Source organism: Phymastichus coffea, unplaced genomic scaffold (genome assembly GCF_024137745.1).
Source record: "Phymastichus coffea isolate CEN01 unplaced genomic scaffold, Cenicafe_Pcof_1.1 PCOF00026, whole genome shotgun sequence".
Lineage (NCBI taxonomy): Eukaryota > Metazoa > Arthropoda > Insecta > Hymenoptera > Eulophidae > Phymastichus > Phymastichus coffea.
Window position 1 is genome coordinate 516,211 of NW_026706837.1, and position 24,802 is coordinate 541,012.

Sequence of the window (24,802 nt, forward strand, 5' to 3'; positions counted from 1 at the left end):
AGATGAGTTCTCAGTATCACTTTTGCACCATATACAACAATTTTCATGGTGATTAAACATAATCTCTGGTATATTTCTTATAGCATTTTGAATTTTTCAAAACATCACCTTTGTTTTGATGCATAGAGAAAGAGAATCAAGGTTGTATGTACTTTGTTATTTCATTAATTAATTCTTTCTCTGAGTCTTGCAGGATATTTTTTGGATTTTCTGAAGACAATTACCTACGTTTCTAGTAGAGTGACACATGTCGGATTGCTTTATTATGGTATAATCATTGGCTACTTGAATTGATGAGATATATGAACTATCATTGTCACCTATAAACACCCCAACTTGAACGTTAGCTTCTTTCAAAATCTCACTCTTGGTTTCTAATTCATCAGTTTTTATTGTCTTGACTCTACCGGTGAAATTCAGTCTACAGTCATGTTCTTTATGTAATCCAGTTTTCAGTTGTAAGTCATAAATTCTACATTTTCTATTTCTTGTAAATAGTCTAACACTTTTCCTGTTTTTAACCTAATTAATGCTCAATATTCATTTAAGCTGTCATATGTAAATCTATTTCCTTGTTGACTCCATCCCATATCATATGAGGCGAAAATCCTAACAATGGTTTTGCTATTTGAATCTGAATTATCGATGTTAATAATTAAAAACCCTTCTTGGAGCTCAAGGAATCTGACAAAGACGTAAAATAAAAAAGTAAAGCGTTCTACAACATTTATGGTAAACTATTTTAATCTTTGGTTAAAGAATTATGTGAAGAGATTCACATAATTACATAACTTGGATAATGAAAAATCATTACAATAAAAAATTTCATTCGTGGTATGAAAATCTATAATTACAATTGATCAAGAAAAAAGTTAAAAATTGATTATTATACTGTAACTTATTGTGTGATGCTACGTTATAATAAAGTTCGGACTCTAAGATATGTATGTAAATCGTGTTTCGGAGAGCAAGCAAGAAGTTGACACGTTGTATTAGATGCTTGATATGACCGAAATAACAGTCGTTGTTATGATTCAAAATCGTTATTGACTCAATCATCGAACAGCGAACATAATATCATCTATGCAGTTCGCTACCTCGACGGGCCGTTTAAATGCAACTAAGCACTGTTGCATCTATTGGGGAAAGGCCTGATAGCGCCGCAACAAATACTCAGTCGAATTTCTATGCGAAAATACTATTACCGACAGCGAAAATAATCTAAGGCTGATTTTTTCTTATAAGAGAGAGGGTCTTATGAGATGAGCTCTTACAATTAGACTATATCATATAGGAAAGGAGAATAGCAAGGCTAAACTTTGAGTAAGGAAATCAGATCTCAGGTAAATGCTGAGTCTTTATTTCCAAACAGTTTTCGCGTTGCTAAGCAAGATAGGATTTGAAGTCCCCTCTTGCCGCAGAGTCGAGCAAATTTATACTTGCGGAAGAGGCTCCTTTTTACGTTTGGTAACCCCTACATAGATATTTTTAATATTTGCATAAATTTTAAACAAATTTTGTCGCAAAATGGCACACGCGATATTAAAAGCTGATGATTTAAGAAATCATCGAAGATAAATATAAATAAGATAAGTATAAATCGTTTCTCAAGGAAAAATCGCCTCTTAAAGTTGTAAATTATTAAAGTTAGATAAGTGAATAGCACAAAATTAACAATAAAATTATAGGAATTTTTTAAATAAAAAAATCACTTGTGATATGCCGAACATTATTTAAAATAAAAATCACCAATGAAACAGTGTTTGAATAATAATTAAATAATGAATTCGCAAAATATTCTTTTTGCCATTATAAAATCAACAAACTGGTAACAATTTTTCTCAGTAATTTTACAAGTATATACAGTTGAATTTCTATCTCGCAACGCAATTTTAAATGTTTAAATAAATTATACATTATTTGTTTATTGATAACTCTGTTAAAAATTAGTTATCAGTGTCAAATACTTGCTTCTCATTCTTAAGGTGCTAGTATTGCTGTTGTATATTCAAATTCGCATCATATTTATTTATTGCAAAATTACTAGAGATATTTACTTACAAATTAAATTAAGTTAACAAATACGTATTAAATGATTATAATAACTTGAAATTCGAGCTTAGTGCATTGAAATTGACTGAATAAAATGTTTTTATTCGCTTAATAAGCCTGAAATTATTGATTTTGCATAGTAAACAATAAATTTCCCACACCCATGACGTCACGCTCCTTATATGGCCTTGATTTTGATCAATTGACCTAATACATTCACGCATGTACAAGGTGTGTTCAAAAAGTAAGGTGACTTTGTATTTTTAAGAAAAAATATTTATTTATTTATCAATATTTATGTTGTCCCCTTCAAAGTAATCCCCCTCAGATACAATACACTTATGCCAACGGTTTTTCCAATCCTCAAAGCACTTCTCATAAGCACTTTTCGGTATAGTCTTGAGCTCTTCCAGCGATGCAGTCTTTATCTCTTCAATCGTTGCAAATCTCCGTCCTTTCATAGGTCTCTTTAATTTTGGGAACAAGAAAAAGTCACATGGAGCCAAATCCGGTGAATATGGTGGCTGAGGCATGATTGTGGTGTTGTTTTTGGCCAAAAAATCTTTCACAAGCAAAGATGAGTGAGCAGGGGCATTATCGTGATGCAAAAGCCATGAATTGTTTTTCACAATTCTGGGTGTTTTCTTCGTATTGCTTCTCGCAAACGGCGCATAACTTCAAGATAATACTGTTTATTGACCGTACGTCCATATGGTAAGAACTCCTGATGCACCACGCCATGGTAATCGAAGAAAACAGTGAGCAAAACTTTGACATTTGATCGAACATGGCGTGCTTTTTTCGGTCTTGGCTCATCTGGGCTCTTCCATTGGGACGATTGGACTTTGGTTTCGATATCATAACCATATACCCATGATTCGTCACGAGTTATGACCCTTTTGAGTAAATCTGGGTCGTCGTTGACGTAATTCAACAGTTCTTGAGCGATGCTCATCCGACGGTTCTTTTGGTCAAAATTTAGCAATTTCGGAACAAGCTTCGCTGACACACGTCTCATGCCCAAAACGTTAGAAAAAATTTCATGGCACGAGCCAAGCGAATACCGACATCCTCAGCAACTTCTCTGATAGTGATTCGACGATTTCCCAGAACAATTTTCTTCACTGCTTGAACGTTTTCATCAGTTGTTGACGTGCTTGGGCGTCCAGAGCGAGGCTCGTTTGTACCACTTGTAAACATTTTTTTTACTCAGAACAGTTTCACCGTATGCCACCGTCAACATTTCAAGTGTTTCGGAGCTCTTTATTTTATTTTTTATACAAAATTTGATGCAAATCCTTTGATCCATATTTTTCGATAGCAAGAAATCGCCGAGCACGCAAAACACTTATAACCTTTACGCCTCTCACAACCAAACAAAAAATGCTATACACTTGAAACTTGGTACAGATGTTCGGGAAAAGTGTACCAACATAACAAAACAAAAGAATCGATAATCGAAAGTACGTTGCCCGTGAAATTTCAAAAGTCACCTTACTTTTTGAACACACCTCGTATATTAGAACGTTTACAAAACTCTTTAATTATAAATAATTAACATCGACGGTCGGAGGGAGGAAGAGAGTACGCAGAGCAAACGAATAGAGAGAGAGTGATCAAATCATCAAGCCGGTACTTACAAGACAGATGCCTAAACCCTATAGGTTCGTCGACGGTTTCTATGAAGGTCTGCGTTGACGCGCGCACACAATGGATGAGCCGCCACGTGCACTACAGAGCTCTAGCTCCTTCGGCAGAAGTAGTCCCTCGTGCAACAGCAGACTTATCGTCTGTACCACCAGCCGCAGCTCACGTGTCCAAACTGCCCGAAGAGTCAGGTGACGTTACAATCTGCTGCCTTAGAGTAGACACTCACAACGAGAGAAAGTTCGTGCTAGATTGAACACCGAACGTCTCCCTAGTAACTCCAGAGGCGAAGAAAAGGAACAGAAGGACAAAGCTGAAGTTCGGCAGAAGAAAAATAGTCGATGGGACTACGTCCGCTCACTAGCGTGTCGAAACAGCTTCTCGTCGCGCCGCGGGCTCAACTTCGCGATTCCGTCTCAGTGAGCCAATCAATGCGCGCGGTCACTCGCTAAGGCGCAATTATATCTGTTTCTCTCTCTTCGCGCCTTGCTGTCGTGCACGGAAGTGTCCCTGCGTATTTGCATCTCTCTCTCACCTCACTTACCTTGTATCAGAACAGGAGTGCACTTACATATATGTAAATATACAAACATAAATACAATAAATTCGTGAATACATACGATAGGTTCGGAGAAATAGGTTACATTTACTTATCGCTACTAGAGAGAGAGAGACATAGCGAGTCAGTAATTTCACTCGTTATAAGGCATTGCAATTCTCGTTTCTAATGAGAATAAACTGGAAAAATTTATATGAATTCCTATTATAACCCTTTATGGTGAAAAATATTATTTTTATAAAAAGAGAAAATAATATTTAATCTATATTATCTTACATAACTTTACTTTTAACTCATTTGTCTTTGTATCAATTTTTTGATAGAGTGCTGCACACTTACTAATATAAACTTTTATAAAATTTAATACTATTTAGAAGGAACGGTTTTTTAACATTTTTTATTTGTTAAAGTCTGAACAGTAATGATAATCATCAAAAAAATATTTGAAACATAGGGATTTTTTACACCATCCACAACGTATAATTGCAGCATTTTGGCAGCCTTCGATTTCGCATTTTGAACTACAAGAATCCCCGAAACTGAAATCAAATGGATTATCAAATTTTTCTGGTTTTTCTTCGAGATATCCACTTTTAAAGATTTAAATATCTTGGTGACGGAAATAGGTTATGGACCAATGACTGAAGCCTAATAATCATATTTCTCAAATGTAAATTCATATCGTAATCCATTAAAATAACGCTATTTGAAAAACGTCGAACAAAGTTTTTCCACACTCGTAATCCGTATACATCTCATGGTTGGATTTTTCCTGTAATTCCAGTTGGAGTTTTCATAGCATTAACGATCTTATTTTCTGGTCTAGTTTCTTCAATTACTTTTTTGCAGTACCCACTCCAAGAATCTAGCAGCAATATACTGGTAGGACCAACATTTAGATGAAAAATGTTCTTCAACCAAATTTTAAAAAGTGTAACGGGGTGAATACCGTTTAATTAATTTTATCCGCGTAATTGTATTGAAAAGCGCACGTAATTACCTATGTTAAATACGAAAGTCGGAGAGCAAGAGGGTGCGACGGGAGAGAGGGAGGGGAAAAATAAACGAGTTGGTTGACGCAAATTTCTCCGGTCTCGACTGCCGCCAGCGGCGCAGTTGGCCGAATAACGTATGCAGCTTTATTTGTTAGTTGAGTTGGGCGCCAGCCACCGTGCTCTCGCGTTAGGAGAGCAGGTAGCGCTGCAACGTTAACCGATTCGGCTGTCCTGGTCGCTGATGATTGTCGGGTGGTTTCCCCGCTGCCTCCTTCCTCGTCGTCGTTGGTCTCGCGCGGGCTATCACCTGTGGGAGATGAAAGTGGGAGCGCGAAGTCCTAGACTGAGATCATTCGAGTTCGAGACAGGAAGACACATCGAGCGAAGGAGGGAAGGGACAACGGGTGGTTTTTATAGGCCACCCACGGCTGCGGCTCGTTCGGCTAGTCAGGTGTGGTTCGGGGCACGATGATTCTTGGCTCAGAAGCGGGTATATCGAAGGAGGCGTCACAGGGCACCTCGGTTAACGGGTCAGTGGTCTGGAAAGAGGCTCCTTCCGGTCTTTCGTGGACTGGCAGCGTGGTTCCGCGACAAAGGCTATCTAATGAACTGACGATTAAATCATTCGCGTACGCGCTTACTAGTCTCGAGACCGATCGCGAAAGCTACGGGGGATGAGGCAATCAAGTGGGTGCAGTCAATAATGAAACCAATTTTAATAAGATTCGGATTTATTAGGCCAACATTCCCAGGTCAGCCCAGTAGTCAACCCCTCGCGATGGTCAGTCTGATCTAGGTTAACAGGGACGCGAATGTGACTTATGTGGGCGATCGTCGATACAAGCGGCGCGGTAAATCGCGAATGCGTAGTTGTGCCGTATGCAAAGTATTTATTTCGCGTACTGGTTCAGGAATTTGCTCGAAGTAAACATACACTCACGGAATCGGGCGGTCGCGCGGAGGTCGGGCTACCCGATCAGCAATGCTAACAATTCGGGGCGATAATCCTACAGTGAAAACAAGCTAGTAACGCGTACACAAACTCATCGGCCGAACGAAGGTCAAGCGCAACTCACACAGTATTCGCTCGGTCTTAGCAAAGGAATTTGTCAGCACGCGTAAGATTTGTCGCTCGCGCGAAGGTCGTACGGCACTCAACAATTTTATCTAACCGATTGTCACAGAAAGGGAGTCAATGTAACTGATGCGCGTACGGGGAGTTCGTGTCCGCGCGAAAGCCAGAAACGCGTTAAATCTAACTACTTAGTCGGGAAACTTATATAAGCGGGAATCGGCGGTCAACCTACGTACGCGCGGAGGATGTGCGAATGTGTGTACGCGCATGGAGAGTTTGTCGATCAAACGACGCTCAATGTAACGGAATAAGAACGGCGTCCGAGAGGTCCACGGCAAGGTGCGCGCTCGAGAAAATCGTATCGGGCGCGCGAAGGTCATGCGGCACTCGCGAGGACGCGGACGTTCGACAATCACGCGAATCGACGGAAAAGCTCGCCTCAAATCAACGACTCATTTAAGTTAAGCGAGGATTTTGCAGCACATAGACGCGCACGTGAAAAACTTGTCTTTCAGCGACGGACAACGTAACGGTGCGACAACGAAAAATCAGCTGGAAGGCTAACAATGAAAACACGTATAAAGAGATCGGTCTGACGCGCGAAGGTCATACGGCACTCCCGAGTATCTAGCGTTTGATTAGTCGCGCACAGGTCAAGCGGCACTCCCGAGGACGTGGACGGACAACACGCGGTCTATTTAAAAGAAAAACGTACTCACTCGGGCGCTTCCCTAGGACGGTCGCGATTGCGAGCTGCTGAGGCGGTTGTTCGTGGCCGGCGGGCTTGTTGCTGCGCTGCTATGGCTGCGGGTGCTGTTGCTGCTGCTATACTTCTCTGCTTCTCTGCTTCTCTGCTTATCTGCTTCTCTTTATGGCACTCGCGCGGAAATCCCCTGGTCGGCTCCAGGGCTCAGCGGCGCACTAGTCGGCACCAGAGTTCAACGGGTACTGGCGCGCCGTTTTTTGGCGATGCGCCACTTCTCTTCATTTACCTCCCCTTAATCATTAGCTGATTGGTTGACCTGTTGCTAAGCCGGATGTCAGCGCTGTCTATACCGATATTCCTAGCCCGCGTAATTTGTTTATTGGTCGGACGTTGGCGCCTCATTTGCCTACTGGCTACAGAAATAGCGTCGGTTTCGCTCCATTAGTCTAGTTTCCCCTAAGCCGATAACGATTGGTTGCTCATTTAGCGTCGCTTGTCTATCCTTGTCTATCCGGTGCTCGTTGGTTTTGCCGATTCCCCTCACTCGCGTCCGATCGGTCTCGTATCGGCGGTCTCGCTTACTCTCACGCGCTCGGTTGCCCCTACTTTAGTCTAGCTAAGTCTGCCTCAGTTAACGGGGGCTTGCGATCAGCTGATCGCGGCTGGAAACTTTAAGGCTTCCAGCTTCCCGGGGGAGTATCGGATCGGGTCGTGAGTGCGCGAGGGGTTGTACGCGGTCGTAAGGGTCGTGCGCATCGGTCAGGGAGACTTCTGGGGGCCATAGATCACGAGATCCGGACGTGCGTGGGCGGGTGCGTGCGGCCGTAGCTGTTCAGTCGCATTTTCTAGCCGGAGCGGGCTATCGCCGCACTATGGGCTAAAATGAAAAATATTGTGACAAAATAAAATTGCATGCGATAGAAACACGATATGGAAATGAATCAAAGGCTGTTTTAAAGCTGAAGTGATGCTGAATACAGGAAAATTATTCCGATTCAAAAATATTCAATTTGACCTTGAAATTTTCAAGGTCAAAGTTACAACTTTCACAAAAAAAACCACTTTAACGTTTTTTAACATACTCAGCGATTTTCTTTTGAAAAAGTAAGACAGCCATTGTGTAGGCCTTGAAAAACTACATCTAAAAACGCTCTTCAAAAAATTTTTTTCAATTATTGGTCATCGAGGTACGTATCCTGAAAGGTACACATTTTTTCAAGTAGAAAAACTCGGAAACAATCTGGGAAAGCGAAAAAATGTCTCTTACAAAAGTTCTTTAACATTGAAGGGGCCATATTTCTGTAACATTTATATTGACCTTGAACATGTTTCGTCAAGGTCATTTCTAGGTCAAGGGGTTTTTTCGACAGAAACACCTACTTTTTATCGTATAATTTTTTACTTAAGATAATACTTTTATCTTATAATCCAATGGCAATACTATGAATTCCCGAAAAACCCAATGGCAGTACTAGCAACCCTCAATGACCGGATGAAAAGTACGAATTTCGCGTACACACACACATTCACACCTATAGTGGTAGTTTTAGTAAGAGTATGTCACAATTAAAACAAAAAAAAATAATAGAAATGAAAAGATTCTTGTTTATACAACACATACTTACAATCTAATGAAATACATTTAAATGTCTATAACAATATCACAGTCTAATTCATCGATCGAATATATTTCAGTTTCTTCTTGTTCATTACATTCTTCATCCGACTGTGTATTTTGACTATCTTCGGATACATTTCTATTTGCATTTGGTCTGTAAATATTAAATTGCAATATAATATTGATTGATAATGAATCAGAATATAAAACCATTTCTAACCATTTCCGAGTTTTTCTACTTGAAAAAATGTGTACCTTTCAGGATACGTACCTCGATGACCAATAATTGAAAAAAATTTTTTGAAAAGCGTTTTTAGATGTAGTTTTTCAAGGCCTACACAATGGCTGACTTACTTTTTTAAAAGAAAATCGCTGAGTGTGTTAAAAAACTTTAAAGTGGTTTTTTTTTGTGAAAGTTGTGACTTTGACCTTGAAATTTTCAAGGTCAAATTGAATATTTTTGAATCGGAATAATTTTCCTGTATTCAGCATCACTTCAGCTTTAAAACAGCCTTTGATTCATTTCCATATCGTGTTTCTATCGCATGCAATTTTATTTTGTCACAACATTTTTCATTTTAGCCCATAGTGCGCCGGTAGTGTATACTTTTCACGTGATGACGCATCATCACAAGGGAACGGGTGTCAGTCAACCAACTAACTACAAATACGAGAAGAACACTTCGAAAGTACTGTCAACATCACATACGAGAACTTTTATTATCTCTCAATATTATATCAAATTCGGCCCGCGCGTTTGTTTACATTAGCGCGCACGACAACAACATGCGGTGTCGGATCGCTCGCCGCTCTTTATTTGCCGAGATGTTACATGCACGCTTTACTTCAAGTACGGAAAATTGGTTATTAGACATGCTATCGCTGTCGCGAGATCAAGCTGACCAGCTTACCTTAATGACGAGTGTTCGGCAGCGAACGAAACTCAGCACACACAGCGCGTTCGGGCAAAGTCTTTTGTTCTTTTTTTTTTGTGGGTCGCGAACTCGCGCGCGCACGGTTTCGCCTTCGATGGCGAAACACCTCACACACACACACTTTTGGTAACAGGCGAAGGCACCGCGTCTGCAGGCTCGGGTCAGCTCTCTCTGGGCGTCTCGGCAACAACCAAACCACCTGCGATCGTAGAACTTCGATCTCGCTTTCGATTTATGCGTGTCTCATGAAACGGCGGCAGAACCTATATTCGCCGCTCCTCATATCGGTAGTTAGGCCTGCACTGGTTCGTTTTCAATCGCGCGCGTTCCGCCTCGTCGCGTGCCGAATTCCCTCATTACATTTTTCGTCTACCGGTAAGTGCTGCCCCACAATATTGTTAGTGCTGCCCCAAAAATATTTTTCCCTGTAAAATTATGATTTTAACGTACTTTTATTTATATATTTCATAAGTAGGTAGTATTACACAAATTTTCGGGCAATTGAAATTTTATTATCATAAGCTGGTAGGAGTAAGACTCTTCTATGGTAAAGCATGGGGTACCCCTCTGCCTTTTCATCCCGCTGCATGATAGCATAGAACTAGCTTAAATAGCTCCTCTCAAATTTTATTTGTGGGAAATAGTTTATTCACGAAATGAGTAAAGTATAAGATTTATAAATAGAAGAAATACGTAACGTGATATATTAACATATGGTGCATAAATGAAAAAAATTGATCTTGAATAATACAATAGGTCCTTTTCGAAATATATACTGTAACGGGGGGGATAAATCTGCAAAATGAGAAATTTATTTAAGAAGAAACTCCCACGATGCAGAGCAAACCGCCGCTCCGTTAACACGTATGTTAATACGTGTATTCACCTTAACGTCAGCTGATTTAACTTAGTTGTCTTCGATCAACCGGAGTTGAACTCACCTTAAGTCACGTGCCTTGTGACACACGATAAGTTTTAAGTGTAAGCGACTTTACTCCTAATTCACTTAATCCCCTAGCTATAATAGGATTAAAACCTAAGCTTTTTTCAATTGTTTAAACTACTAGGAAAAATTATATGACGAAATCGGCGAATAAGTTTAATAGATTTTATTAATAAAAAAATCTCTACAGTCTTTGTCGGGCCGAAAGACTGACGCACGCGAATAGGATTTACAATTAAATAACTTTCGGTGAGAAAGAGAGAGAGAGAAGATACGAATATTGGCGCGATCTAACACTCGACGCGAATACAAAAAATTAACGCTAACACCGTTGGACAAAATATCAAATGTATTTTGTCACGCGATAATTAAGGGAGATGCACCTACCCTGCGGTGCAATTACGGTGATCAGCCGTAATTGTTGAAGCAAATTAAAGGTGCTCCTCCGATCTGAATCAACTGTGCTGCCTCGATTGCAAATCTGCTGTATAATTGCTGTTGCTTTTGCTGCTGCTTCCGTGATGCTGCTACTGTTGCTGCTTCCTCGCTCACCCTTGCACACGTATCCAAAATCCAAGTAAACTTTTTTATTGGCAAATCGTTGGAACACTGTGCTAAACTATTTTGGCGGTACTACACAAGTAACAGCTGAGACGTAACTGCTAATTCAAAAGATCGCGCGCCCCCTCTCTCTCTCAATACTTAGAACTAACGCGCGAAAATCAGAATCGCGAACGGTTCGATTAATTGAATCGACTACCGTTGCAATACATTAGATATATTTCTTATATGAATGATCTTTTAAGCATAAGTATTCCTATTTTACATTAATGAACGTATTAATAATATTTTAAGATTATTATCCATATAAATATAATAGCTTTTCTATAGACTTTTCACTTTTTTTAACTAAAAAGCACAATTTATCTCATTGAGTACTGTCATATTAAAAACATAAAATTATTTGTAATAGAACCTGAAAAGGTGCGATCATATTTGCGTCATTAATTTTGAAGACATACGTCAAGATTTTCAGATCCATCATCTAAGATTTTCGAGATATACTACTGTGGGCAAAAAGTAAGGTGAATTTTCAATTTAAACTTCGCGGGCTTAACATTTCGGGCTAGTTCTTTTTTTCTTGAGTTGGTAGGACTGCGAATGACATCTGGGACAAATTTCATGTCAATGTCATCATCAGTAATATATTTACGCTTGTGTTTACCAAACGACCAAGAGTGCATGTTTCGATTTTTACAATGTCTGATTTAATTGAGCAAAGAAGTGCCATCAAATTTTGTTTGCGGAATGAAATTTCGGCTGCGGAAACGTTGAGGATGTTGCGGAAGGCCTTTGGTGATTCTACCATGTCGCAGAAAAATGTTTATAAGTGGTACAAAGACTTCAAAGAGGGTCGAGAACGTGTTGATGACTTGGAGCGCTCCGGACGACCATCAACGTCAACAGATGACCAACACGTCAATAAAGTGAAGGAATTAGTGCTCGAAAATCGTCGGTTGACTGTTAGAGACCTTACTGATATGATCGGAATATCAGAAGGATCTGTGAAAACAATTTTGAAAGACCATTTGCGCCTACGAAAAGTCAAATCTCGTTTGGTACCGAAAACGCTCAATTTCTTGCAAAAAATTCGCCAAAAATTCGACGCATATCGTTCCGCAACCACCGTATTCGCCTGATTTGGCTCCGTGTGACTTCTGGCTATTCCCAAAACTCAAGAGACCACTCCGGGGAACGCGTTTCGAGTCGATTGAGGAGATAAGAGCTGAATCGAAGAAGGCGCTGATGGCTATACCGGAAAGGGACTATTTGGCATGTTTCGAGGATTGGAAAAAACGTTGGCATAAGTGTATTTTATCGGGAGGGGATTACTTCGAAGGGGATGACATTGATGTAGAAGAATAAATAAAGATTTTTCATTTTACAAACAAATTCACGTTACTTTTTGCCCACAGTAGTACTAATCTAAAAAACGAAAATCACGAAATTACTATGTTCGATGTTATGTAACACCATGAATAAAATGTTTTTTTCCAAAAATAAGTACGTAGTCATGAAAATTTATCACTTTTGGCCATTAGAACCCATTTTTTTAAATTACAGATATCTTTATTTTCATCGAGATATTGCAGTATTTTTGCAGTTTCGTAATAACATTCGCAACAACATAACAGTTAAATCGCCAAATATGTGTATCTGCTATACGTCAGACCCTTGAATATCGATTTATTAACCTTCCACCTCTGTATTCTGTGAATAATCACTCCAAATACTTGAATCTCAATTGTCTTAACCGAATTCCCGACCGTTGTAACTTGTAACCCTAATTGACAATTACTCCCGACCTCTGTAACCTGTGATTATAACGTTGTTGTGAAACTGTTAAATTATTTACAATTATTTAGTGATACTTCGATTAAAAAATTCTCTAATCCGAAAAATAGGGTTTGAAGGGCAAAAGTGCTTCTTTTAGTTAGTTTTTGAAAAATAATTTATTGCGTTTCTTGATTTTTTGGACGTTTATCTGTATAATCAAAACATTCAAGAGTGTATTATAGTAAGTAACAATAAATAAATTCTGGCCACTTTAAGTAAAGATCTTGACCCGAGATAATAACGATTAGATAATTTGTTTATAAGCTTATAAGTCGATAATTATTTAACTTTCGGCTACCGTCTAGTGAGTTCATAAGCTTTTTAGTAAGGAAATTCACTGAATCACGTAGAAAATCGATATCATTAACAAATTATTCAGAATTATTAATTACATAATTGGCGATTGTTTAATCACAACTTTTTATCTAATTAAGATGTATTAACGTATACTTTTATAGGTATTTTCAAGAAAAAAACAAAAAACTAATAAACTACTATTCGATTTAACTGATAGGAGAAAAGTATAAATGAAATATTTGAAATCTAGTGAACATTTTTTTGTTTTTAGAATGGCCGAAAAACAACGTCTACCACTTTATCATACTCTGACTGAAGAAATATTATTATTACCCTTGCATGCTACCTGTCATCAAAATAGGAGCTTAAAAAAAACGCTTTTTTTGAGCTCTCTTTCTTAGACTAATAATATTCTGATGTATCTGTACAATTCTCGTCATCTGCAAGTACATTTTATATTGTCCAACTGTCACTACCGGTAAGGTCAACACGAATGGATAGTTTTAGTTTCTTTTTCTATTTTAGTGGTTATATATATATTTCATTTTTCAAAATTTAATTGACTAGTAACCTACTTACCAATGCCTACTGACGATTTAGCGTGTTTTATTTGGCATTTTTGGAAGACGTTCCAAGATAATTTACAAAAGTAGTAGAGACATTTTGGAAGTGTTTTTTTGTCTTTTTGTTAAATTTACACTTATTAATTAAGGCGTTTAGGAATATCAACTAACGAATTTACAAATGCCAACTAACACATTGATCAGTGCCGACTGATTACTTTACGCGTGTTATTTGGCATTTTTGGACGGTGTTCCATGACAATTACTTATTTTAGCGAATAAATTTCATATTCTTTTGTTTTAGTTGTTAATATTCAAACTTATTGTACGAGGTCTGTCCGAAAAGTATCGGGCCTACCTTTATATTTTCGGGCTAGCGTTATTCTTTATCAACTGGTGGATGGCATCCTTCAAAGTAATCCCCACTTGATTGAATAACACGGTTCCTACGATGTTTCTACTTTTCAAAACAGTCCTGGAACTCACTTTTAGGGATAGCCTTAAGTACACTCGTCGCATTGTTTTCAACCGTTGTTTTGTCATGGAATCGGTGTCCTTTGAGTGGTTTTTTTAGTTTTGGAAACAGCCAAATGTCACAAGGGGCTATGTCGGGACTGTATGGAGGTTGTCGAAGCAATGCGATATTGTGTTTGCTCAAAAACTGCTGCACAAGATTGGATGAATGCGCTGGCGCATTATCGTGATGGAGAAGCCAGTCATCACTTTCCCAAAAGTGCGGCCGTTTTCTTCTTACTGCATCACGCAAACGTTTCCAAATTTGAACGTAGTATTCTTTATTGATTGTCTGACCTGTTGGTGCATATTCGTGATGTACAACACCTTCACAATCGAAAAAAACAATCAACATTGACTTAACATTGCTCCGACTTTGACGTGCTGTTTTTGGTCTTGGCGATTCAGAGTGTTTCCACTGTGAAGATTGTTGTTTTGTTTCTGGATCATAACCATAAACCCATGATTCATCACCTGTAATAACTTTTCTAAGCACATTATCATCATTATTAACCATTTCTAGATTGTCCAGAGTGATTTCTAAGCGAATGTTCTTCTGCTCTGCTGTGAGCAATTTTGGGATAAATTTCGAACACGCGTTTAATTCCTAAATTTTCGGTTAAAATTTCTGAAATGATAGTTTTTGGTATCCCAAGGTATTCTTCTAGTTCTCGCACAGTCATAAGACGATCTTGTTCGATTGCAAGTCGCCCCCGCTCAATATTATCTGCGGTTTTTATCGTCGAAGGTCGGCCGGAACGAGACTCACTATCGACAGAAGTGCGACTATCCTTGAACCGTTTATACTACTCTTTTGTTCGTGTTTTGCTCATACACTCGCTTCCGAAGGCCTTTTTCATCATTTCAATAGTTTCCGAACTCGTTTTTTCGAGTTGAAAGCAAAATTTGATGCAAATTCGTTGATCTTGTTTTTCAGTCATTTTTGACAATATCAAAATCGGACGAACGCGAAAAAGGCACTGTAAACAAAGACACGCTGCGCATGAACTATACGTCCGGCAGGTGTCAGTAAGTAACCAATAGATTCGTGAGGCTTTACTGTTGACTTTTCTGTCCGGTAGAGGTCGCTCGAACACTATGGCGCGAAGATATAAACGTAGGCCCGATACTTTCCGGGCAGACCTCCTATACTGTGGTATAGGATTTCCTATCGGTTTTTTTTAATGTTTATAGCTAAAAAGAGTGAAAAATGAGCATTTTTTCCAATCATTTTCTTAATTTATGCCTGAATATCGTTTTTGAGGTAAATATGCATAAAAATAAAGTTTTAGAGTGAAAAATTTGTTATCGGATAGTGGTATGCAAATCAGCAAAATTCGATTTCCCGCAACAATAGAGAATCAACAAACAAATAAAAGAGTCAATAAAGGCTAGTTTCCGAACGTGGTTTTTCAATCTAATTTATTAAAGGATCATATTGATTATTTGTTGTCAAAAAACTTCAATCTTTTATAAATCGAACGAAAGAAAATTTAGATCGAAATCTTTTTTTACTGCTGACTAGCATAATTGCTTATTAAGTTAAAGCTAAAATGATACGCACTACAAATAGTAATATCGTGGAAAAATCATAAGATTGACAAAGACGCCAATTTTTTCACGTATGCTACAAATGGTCAAATATCATAAGCATTCATTTAATTAGTAATTTTTTATTATTAAACAGCCGAAATGATCTTTCTTAAATGTATCAACATTTTTTTCTTAATAACAATATATTTATTGCAATATTTAAGCCATTTTTCGGTTAAATGAAAAACTGACAATATCTATGTAAAGTTCTTTGATTAACAAATCTTTTCACGCTTTATACAAATGATTTCGATTTCACAAATCAGAGTTGGCGAATTCCAAAGTTAGGTAGCTGTTTGCGACATTTGATCAACGATTTTGAGAAAATAAAAATACCGTCGTTTAGCTTGTTCTCTCTACTTTTTATATAGTTTACTACAAAATCACTAGAATTAATTGTTTCAATGCAAATCAATGAAATAAAAATGGCGATGCGCGTCGAAACGGCTTTTTTGGCTCAGAGTCGGCGTGGTGGAGGAGCACGGTCGAAAGAAAAAAAATAGATCTGACGCTTAAAATTCGCTGCGCGCTCTTAACATCAACGTATCGCTGCTTCTGTTCAACCAATTTAGATCATTTTTTTTATATAGTGGATCCTGAAGAATTTAACGGTGTACTAATCATTACTCTATTTTCACAAAACTACGACCTATTATTTTTTTAAATGTTACGGTTTTCCTCGTAAAATAATATTATATTTGTAAATAATTGGAGATTTATATTGTTTTAAGTAACCAATAGATTCGTGAGGCTTTACTGTTGACGTTTCTGTCCAGTAGAGGTCGCTCGAGTACTATGGCGCGAAGATATAAACGTAGGCCCGATACTTTTCGGACAGACCTCGTACTTTCCTATAATTTAGAGTTGAGCTTTTCGAAACACTGCATACAATAATATCGATTACAATTAATGCAAAATCTGGTAGTTCTTAGACGACATTCTTGATAACTACATGTAGTTCTTGTTTTTGTTTTGTAGTGCGGTGCATTACAAGGCTTTGCCTGAGAGTGTTGCATTACTTGCAACACCTCAGAGTAGCCACCCCATCCCTTGCCACCCCGTAACCAGCCGAATAAAATTGTTCTACTCACGCCCTAATAGAAACCCTACTTTATTTCCAAATTCGCCCACCTACACCCAGAAAAACGATGCAACAAAGCAAGAAGCCGCGCGATCCAACGGATGAGTGAAAAATGGAACGCACGAGGAAAAAAGAGAGCGCACGCACACACATACTCCCGACTACGTGTGGCTGGCTGGACGAAAACACATGGGAAAACCGACGGAAAAATACAGCAAAAATGCATGCGAGCGAAATCCGCGGACACGTTACACATGCAGGCACTATCATAGACACTCTGGGGAAGTCGTCACATCTGAGGCGACTAGGAAATCGTAGATAAAGCGGCATCCGGTAATCAGCTGTGCCAGGCTGCTGCGCATCATTGACGACATCCTGAGCGCCACATATATTGCTGCTGACCACTGGCGAATATCCCGATGCACACACGCAACCCCCGATCGAGGAAGAGCTCTTCAAGAGACAACCAGAAACCGGCAGCAAAGCACGATGTCTACGTGTGGAAGCAAGGGCGGCCAGTTTGAGGCGTCGAGATAGGCTTAGTGGGAGCGAGCGAGACAGACTGAACAAGAACGAGCGAGACAGACTAAACAAGAGCAAGCGAGACACACCATATGAAAGCGAGAGAACTAGAATTTAAATACAATACTAATTGGAACGCAAACGCGATGATGAGGGTGTTATGAAAATGAAACCGACCTACGACTATTATATTGCATTGCAAACTATCTAGCGATGCGATTTCAAATATGTAACGTACAAAGAAAAAATTACTCTTAAGCGATCAGTAGTCTGTTAAATTAAATCAATATAATTGACTGATGAAACTTGAACCTCTTACGAAACCGCTGGTGACGTCATGACCAATAAGCGAATTAGAATAAAATTTGATTTCCGTCCGCACCGAATCATAAATAGGAGTAGGAGTAGATCTTTTTAATCAATCAATTCTGACCGACTTAATGGGGAAAAATAGTGATGAGGTAGAAGATAAAATCAGGGCGCTGTTACTTTTCTAATTTGCATATTGACCAATGACGGAATTATTCGGAGGGCGCTACCGATATCCGAATTAGTATATCGGCCAATAAAATCATTTCTTCTCGAAAATAGGAGAAGTAAAGGATCTTTGACCGTGAAGAGCAGTTACTTGTCCATTTTGCCACTAATCGATCCTGCTACGAGACGAGAAAATTGAGTGATTTGGAAGCAGTCGAGTGAATCTTCAGGTTTGAAATACGTACGTAGGTAAAGTTATCGGCGTGAGGCCACCAGTTTGCCCGCTCTGCACAGTCGCACAGTGTGCAGATAAACTTATGCGCTGATTTGCGACCTTATCCCCGGTGATCGCTGTAACCAAAGGAACGGCGGTCTGGCGCCCTTATCATTAGTTGGAGGAAACGGTCCAAACAGGCATTGTGGCGAAAGTATTTTGTGTGCATGGCTGAGACCCCCCCAAATTCCTCGCCAGTTTCATGTGTGTGAAATTATAAATTGCCTAATATCGATTGTGATAAATATTTTCTGCTTATTTCTTTATACAAATCTTTTCTTATCATATTAGTTTTTTCATCCTTGTTGTAAATGTTCCAAATTGTTACAACATTCGTTATTGACGTCTATGATACGTAAAAAAATGATAAATGTCTATTTCTTTGAAGTATTACTTGAAGAAGCTTTGTTGAATCTAAAGTCATGTAAATTCACCTTACGCATGTGTTTATTACATAAAGAAAACGTGTATGGAAATCCTATTTCTGTATTTTTTCTTTTCAGTTCATGAAAATCGTTTCATGGATTTTAGAGGCGTAATAGCAACTATTGAGGATAGAATTGAGACTTATTTTGAATCGATTATAGTAATTAAATTAATTCCGCTATTACGATCCTGACTAACTGTGTACGATCCTAGTCGAGCTTTTTTCTATAATGTATGTTTCTCTTTCATTAAGTGAGGCTTGAGTACATACCTTTTCTCCTTTTCTATATATTTTTTATATATCTCCTATCTTCTACGAGGGTGGTTCGATAAGTACTTAGCCTACAAAAGAAAAACGAACATTTTGGGAAAGTGGCGTTTTATTTTTAAACATAGTCTCCTTTTTGTTCGATACACTTGGCCCAGCGATGCTCCAACTTCTTTAACCCGTCTGAAAAATACGTTTCCTCGAGGTCTGAAAAGTAGGCTTCCGTGGCAGCGATTACCTCCTCATTCGACTCAAATTTCTGCCCGGCGAGTGACTTTTTCAAGTTTGGAAACAAAAAAAAGTCGCACGGGGCTAAATCTGGAGAATACGTTGAATGGGGCAGCAGTTCGTAGCCTAATTCGACCAATTTGGCCATGGCGATGGCGGAGGTGTGAGCCGGTACGTTGTCATGGTGGAAGAGCACTTTTTTCTTCGTCAAATGGGGCCGTTATTTCTGCAATTCGACGTCGAATCGGTCCAATAATTCGGCATAGTACAGCCCTGTGACCGTTTTGCCCCTCTCCAGGTAGTCGATGTAGATCACACCTTGTGAATCCCAGAAAACGGTGGCCATCACCTTTCCGGCCGATGGGGCAGTCTTCGCTTTCTTCGGAGCACTTTCGCCGGGTAAAGTCCACTGTTTCGACTGTTCCTTGGTCTCTGGTGTATACCAGTGGATCCATGTTTCGTCAATTTCGCCGTGCTCGCGGAAGATCCCGAGCACTTCGCCGACGTGTTGCGCACTCGCGAATAGAGAGAGAAGGAGAGAGAGAGAGAGAGAGAGAGACGACCTGACCTGGTGAAGGCTGCTGGCAGGAATCGCTGCTAGTGCTGCTGACAGGAACTGCTATTGGAGCTGGTGGCGGGAAATGCTGCTAATGCTGCTGTTGGCAGGAAATACTGTAGGAACTGCTGTCAGGCTTGTGGCAGGCTCGAATGGATTCCACGATGCTCTAAGGGTCGTTGGAAAACCTCTCCGTGCTGTACTCTGCTCGGCCTCGTCTAACTTCTCTGTCTTGACTTGACTATTCTGCTCTCTCTCTCTCTCTCTCTCTCTCTCTCACGTGCGCACGCTCGGCCGTTAAATCGATCCGTCTATCTCAAGATCTCGGCTCGAACTCTCTTCCCAGCCATTTGCACGCCTGCTCGAGCAACGCCGGCAGCTTCGCTCTCGCGAGCGGATCGCCGCGGGTCACGCGCGCTCGCTCATCCTCTACTCGCAACGCGTCAATCTCTCTCTCTTCTTCTTGCCACACCCGCTCTCGCTCCCAATTGGCTACCAATGACGATGCCCTGCTCAGGTATTGGCCCTGAAATAAAGCGGTACGAGCATCGGTATCGGTTCGTAACTTTCGATCGCTCGCCAGGTAACAGGGAAGGTGCGAAGCTGCGAGAGAGAGAGAGAGAGAGCCAGACAGGGCCGGCTATTCTAGCCTGGGCCCCGTCACAAAGTTTCTTTTCGATCTTCGGTATTTAAGTTTATTGGTTAATTATCTTAATGCCCATTGTTCTACCTAAAATCGTTGTTTCTTTCAATTTTGGGTTAGGAAGTCTAGACAACATAAAATGATAATAAATAATTTGATGGTCAGATTCGTATCAGGCGATCCAAAAAACAGAAATATTTCACTCTCGCTCACAAGAGTAATTTTTTCAATTTTTGTAATAATTTCATAAAAACGCTAAAGTACTTAACTTCATTCAATGATATCTCAGCAAATAAAAATGGTTTTCCAAATTGGGAAAAAGCTTTTTTCACGGTTAGAGTTTTAGTTTTAAAAGGCATTATTCATTTAAAAAAAAAAAACTTCTTCTTGCTTAATTTTTTCATGAAACGAGTACACATATAGCAACTCAATTATAGTAGAAACACGCGTTTTTTGGATATTAGAATATCTCGGGTGGATTAGAATATCTCGGAAGCCTAGGTCATAGGAGCTATTCTGATGCCGTATTCAGATTCAACGAGTGAAGTCTGGTTTTTGGATGTAAAAATTTTTGCTCTGTAATTATTATTGACACAGAATTACCGATAATTAGTTCATCTTATAAAATATAAAATATAAAATATATGCAGAATGGTTAACTACATGCGCAATGAAATAGTTGACATTTTGATAATATTAGGTAAATGCAATAGGAATTATAGACTTACTACTCGGACCTACGCGGAAAGATATCTCGATCAGTGCCATTTTTCCCCTCAAAAAGTGATAAGCATTGAAAGAAGATCACGGAATAATCCACCACATTGCCAAAGTCGAAAGAATAGGCTTTAAAATAATAACGATCCAAGGTTACTTATAAGCGTTGGTACATGTTAATATAATAATATAAATAATAATATATATCCACATATTTGTACGAGTCTGATTGAAAAGTAAGCAGAAATCCTCCGAACTACAGCTCACAGATTATTAAGATCTGTATCATACCACCCTTATCACATTAATCTGATACATGAATTAAGCCAAGAAGACCACGTCCACAAGGTACAACTTTATAGGTGGACTCTTAAGATGTTGAAAGAAACTCCCGACTTTTTTAGAATGTTTGTTTCAGTGATGAAGCTATATTTAACAGTAACGAGAGTCTAAATAGGCATAACCGCCATTATTGGTCACCAATAATTCATATTGGTGTGGTGCTCAACTAACTTCGTTGGGAATTACATGTATGGATTGGCATATCTAATAGTCAATTGATTAAGTCTTACTTTTTTGAAGAATAATTTGCCAGGGTACCTTGAGAATATTTCACTTGCATTTAGATTGAACGTATGGTTTCAACAAGATAGTGCTCTTGCTCACTATGCCCGTATTGTACGAGCGTTCTTAACTCAGCAATTTCCAAATTGATGGATAGATATGATGGACCAGTCGTGTGGCCTCTTAGTCCACCATACTTAAGTCTCCCTGGTTTTTTTCGAGGAGATATGTAAAAAATGTTTTAAATGAACCTTCAACAACACCATTGGATATAATGGATAGAATTAGCAGAGCTTGTGGAGCGATAACCTTAAAATACTTACGAATGCATACATTTAATTTATAATTTACAAAATTATGATTGCTGAAATTCAGCACTCAGGGCCAGGGATTTTAACCTATGTGAATTACTTGTGATCACACGCTTGGACGATGTAGAGGAGAATGACTTATATCATAGCATGTAAGCTCAAAAAAGAATGGAGCTTGAACTGAGCGACATATAATACATCAACAAAACATAGAATTTTCAGTTCTATTCCAATCAAAGATCAAAAATAGAGGTTCCTATTTGAAAACACAAAGTTGATCTTAAAATGATCTTGAAAATAAAGTTCAAGGTCAAGTTTGAGGTAATTCTGGATTGACTTCATTTGATTCAAAAAATTTTTTAAAAAACATTTTTAAATATTTTGCAAAGTTTTGAATTACCCTACTGTCCAAGTGAAAGTGGGACACTGTATATTTTACTGTAGTATTCACTAACTGTGGTTAACTGTATTTATGAATGTGACCTTCCTTAACATTATGTTAAAAAAATATCGTAGACAAAATAAACAAATGTTTCCATTATAGTGCAATGAAAAATATATTAACAATAGTGAGGTCTCAACGCGTAATTTTATTGATTTTTATTTTTCGTGAACGATATGTGTGTGGAGATATCATAATTTCAATGAATCATCAAAAAGCAAAATTTTGTATTTCAAATATTTATTGCTGCTATATTTTACTCGTATAATGTCAAAAAGATATTTATTATACCGTCATCTGTTTACGTTGCGAGGTTAACCCCTGCATTTCATTGTTATTATGTTGTTGGGGGAATGGTAGAGTTGACTGTTGGAACTCCAAATTGGTAACTACGCCGACCAAGTCTTGACATAGAAAAAGATAAGTTTTAAACTCGATTATGTTTAATGGCGCGATTTATACTTGAATCACCAACATTATGATCTTGAAATTCAGAAGTACATTGTACTTTGTTCATTGTACATTGAATTTTTTGCACTGATAGTTTGTCGAGATACTTTACGAGAGACAGAAAGAGAAAATAAATCCACGAACTAACGTCGTGATATCTTTTCGGTAAAAATTTACAGCTATGTGAATCGCGATGATCAGCTGCAACCTGATAACTCATTGTTAATGAAACCAAAGTTTTTTTAATGAGACTCAAAAGTTACATAAAAATGTATAGAACGTAATAAAACTGAAAACTATAATAGATTAGAAGATCATAAACGTACCAGAATTTTTTCAATATTTATTACTATTGAAAATGGAAAGAAAATGGATGGAGAAGTTCACCTCATATATACGGGCTCTATTGGGTGACGTGATATTGAATGAGATTCACTTAAAGTGCATAGACAAGAAAGATGCGCAATATATTAAAAAAACTCAAATATATATTACGAAACCTCATTTCATAGTTTGAGCTAAAGTCATCGCTAGGAAACATAAGCAATCAATCAAAATGTGAACAAACATTCGAGTTTATGGATACGAAAAGATGCGCGATGAGAAAAGCGTTGCGTTGCATCATTCCCGCAGTTGACTGTCCTGAAACTTTTTAAGAAGCCGGCTCCTCAAGTGTATTCTCTTTTAAATGCCCATCTGTGCAATTAGTTACTGCCTTCTTGCCTTTAATTCCTAGCTCATCACTCGGCTGACCGATGATCTCAACTCTTATCGTTACACTCACTGTACCTGTGCATTTTCGTTGATGTCGTTCCTCGGATATTTTGCAATATACGAGGGTAGGTCAATAAGTCCTTAGAAAATCCAAAAGATGGCGCTCAAAGCATCCCAATTTATGTTGCACCAATAAGCTTTACTATTAAATAGAGTGCTGCCAAAGTTTCAGCCAGATCCATTGAGTAGTTTCGTTTTTATCATCGATCAAAGTGAAAACTTTTGTTTCTTGCTAACAATGGAAAAAAGTGAGTTCCGAGCGGTGACAAAACATTTTTATTTAAAAAGCCTTATACCGAAATGAAATCAAAACTGAGTTAGATGCAATTCATGGTGTATCTGCCCCTGTGTTTGCAACTGTTGACAATTGGGTAAATGAATTTAAACGTGGCCATACAGCGACTGCAGAAGAACATCATTCAAGCTGTCCTGTAGACGTGAGCACTCTGGAAATGATTAATAAAATCAACGACACGGTGTTGAGTGACCGAAGAATAAAATTGCGCGAAATATTTGAGGCCATAGGGGTTTTAAAAGATACAGTCATTTAAATTTTGCATGAGAAATTGGACATGATAAAAATTTCGGCAAAATGGGTGTCGCGATTGCTCTCAGTCGAGAACAGACGTAATCAAATGGTGGGCGTTGAGGCCCTCTTGGCGCGATCCACCGTAATCTGGACGACTTTCTGCTTCGATTCATAACTGTAGACGAAATGTGGATACACCACTACACTCCTGAGACGAAGGAACTAATCTAACAAAAAAAATTGTTTTTCTATCTTTTTCTAAGGACTTATTGACCCACTCTCGTATCTGCCTATTTCTCACTGCTATGACACTTCTAAAAACACTTCCAAAATCACACGGCCAGCGAAGTATTAGCCAAACGCTCGCTTATTCTCTTACAAACACACACATACATATACGTACATAGACGCACATAAATGTTTTTTTAAATAAACAATAAATATATTTTTACCTCATATCCATTACTTTGTATTATTCCCGTCTTCACAATTATTTCCATTGTGGAGATGTCAAGAACTTTAAAATTATGACAGAAGTAATAATGTTACATATGCAATTTGTAGTATTTAATTCCGAAAAATTAATTGGTTTACAAAAAAAGTTGTAAAAATCAAGACGACTCAAAAAAGTATACAAACTATTTTTA

The 24,802-nt window shown here is 38.5% G+C and overlaps 1 protein-coding gene across 3 annotated transcripts in view; it reads left to right on the plus strand.

Moving 5' to 3' along the window:
* The window catches only part of LOC131675580 (eukaryotic translation initiation factor 4 gamma 3-like), a 795,898-nt gene that overhangs the window by 121,402 nt on the left and 649,694 nt on the right, over positions 1 to 24,802 (plus strand). The gene's annotated exons all lie outside the window — the stretch shown is intronic.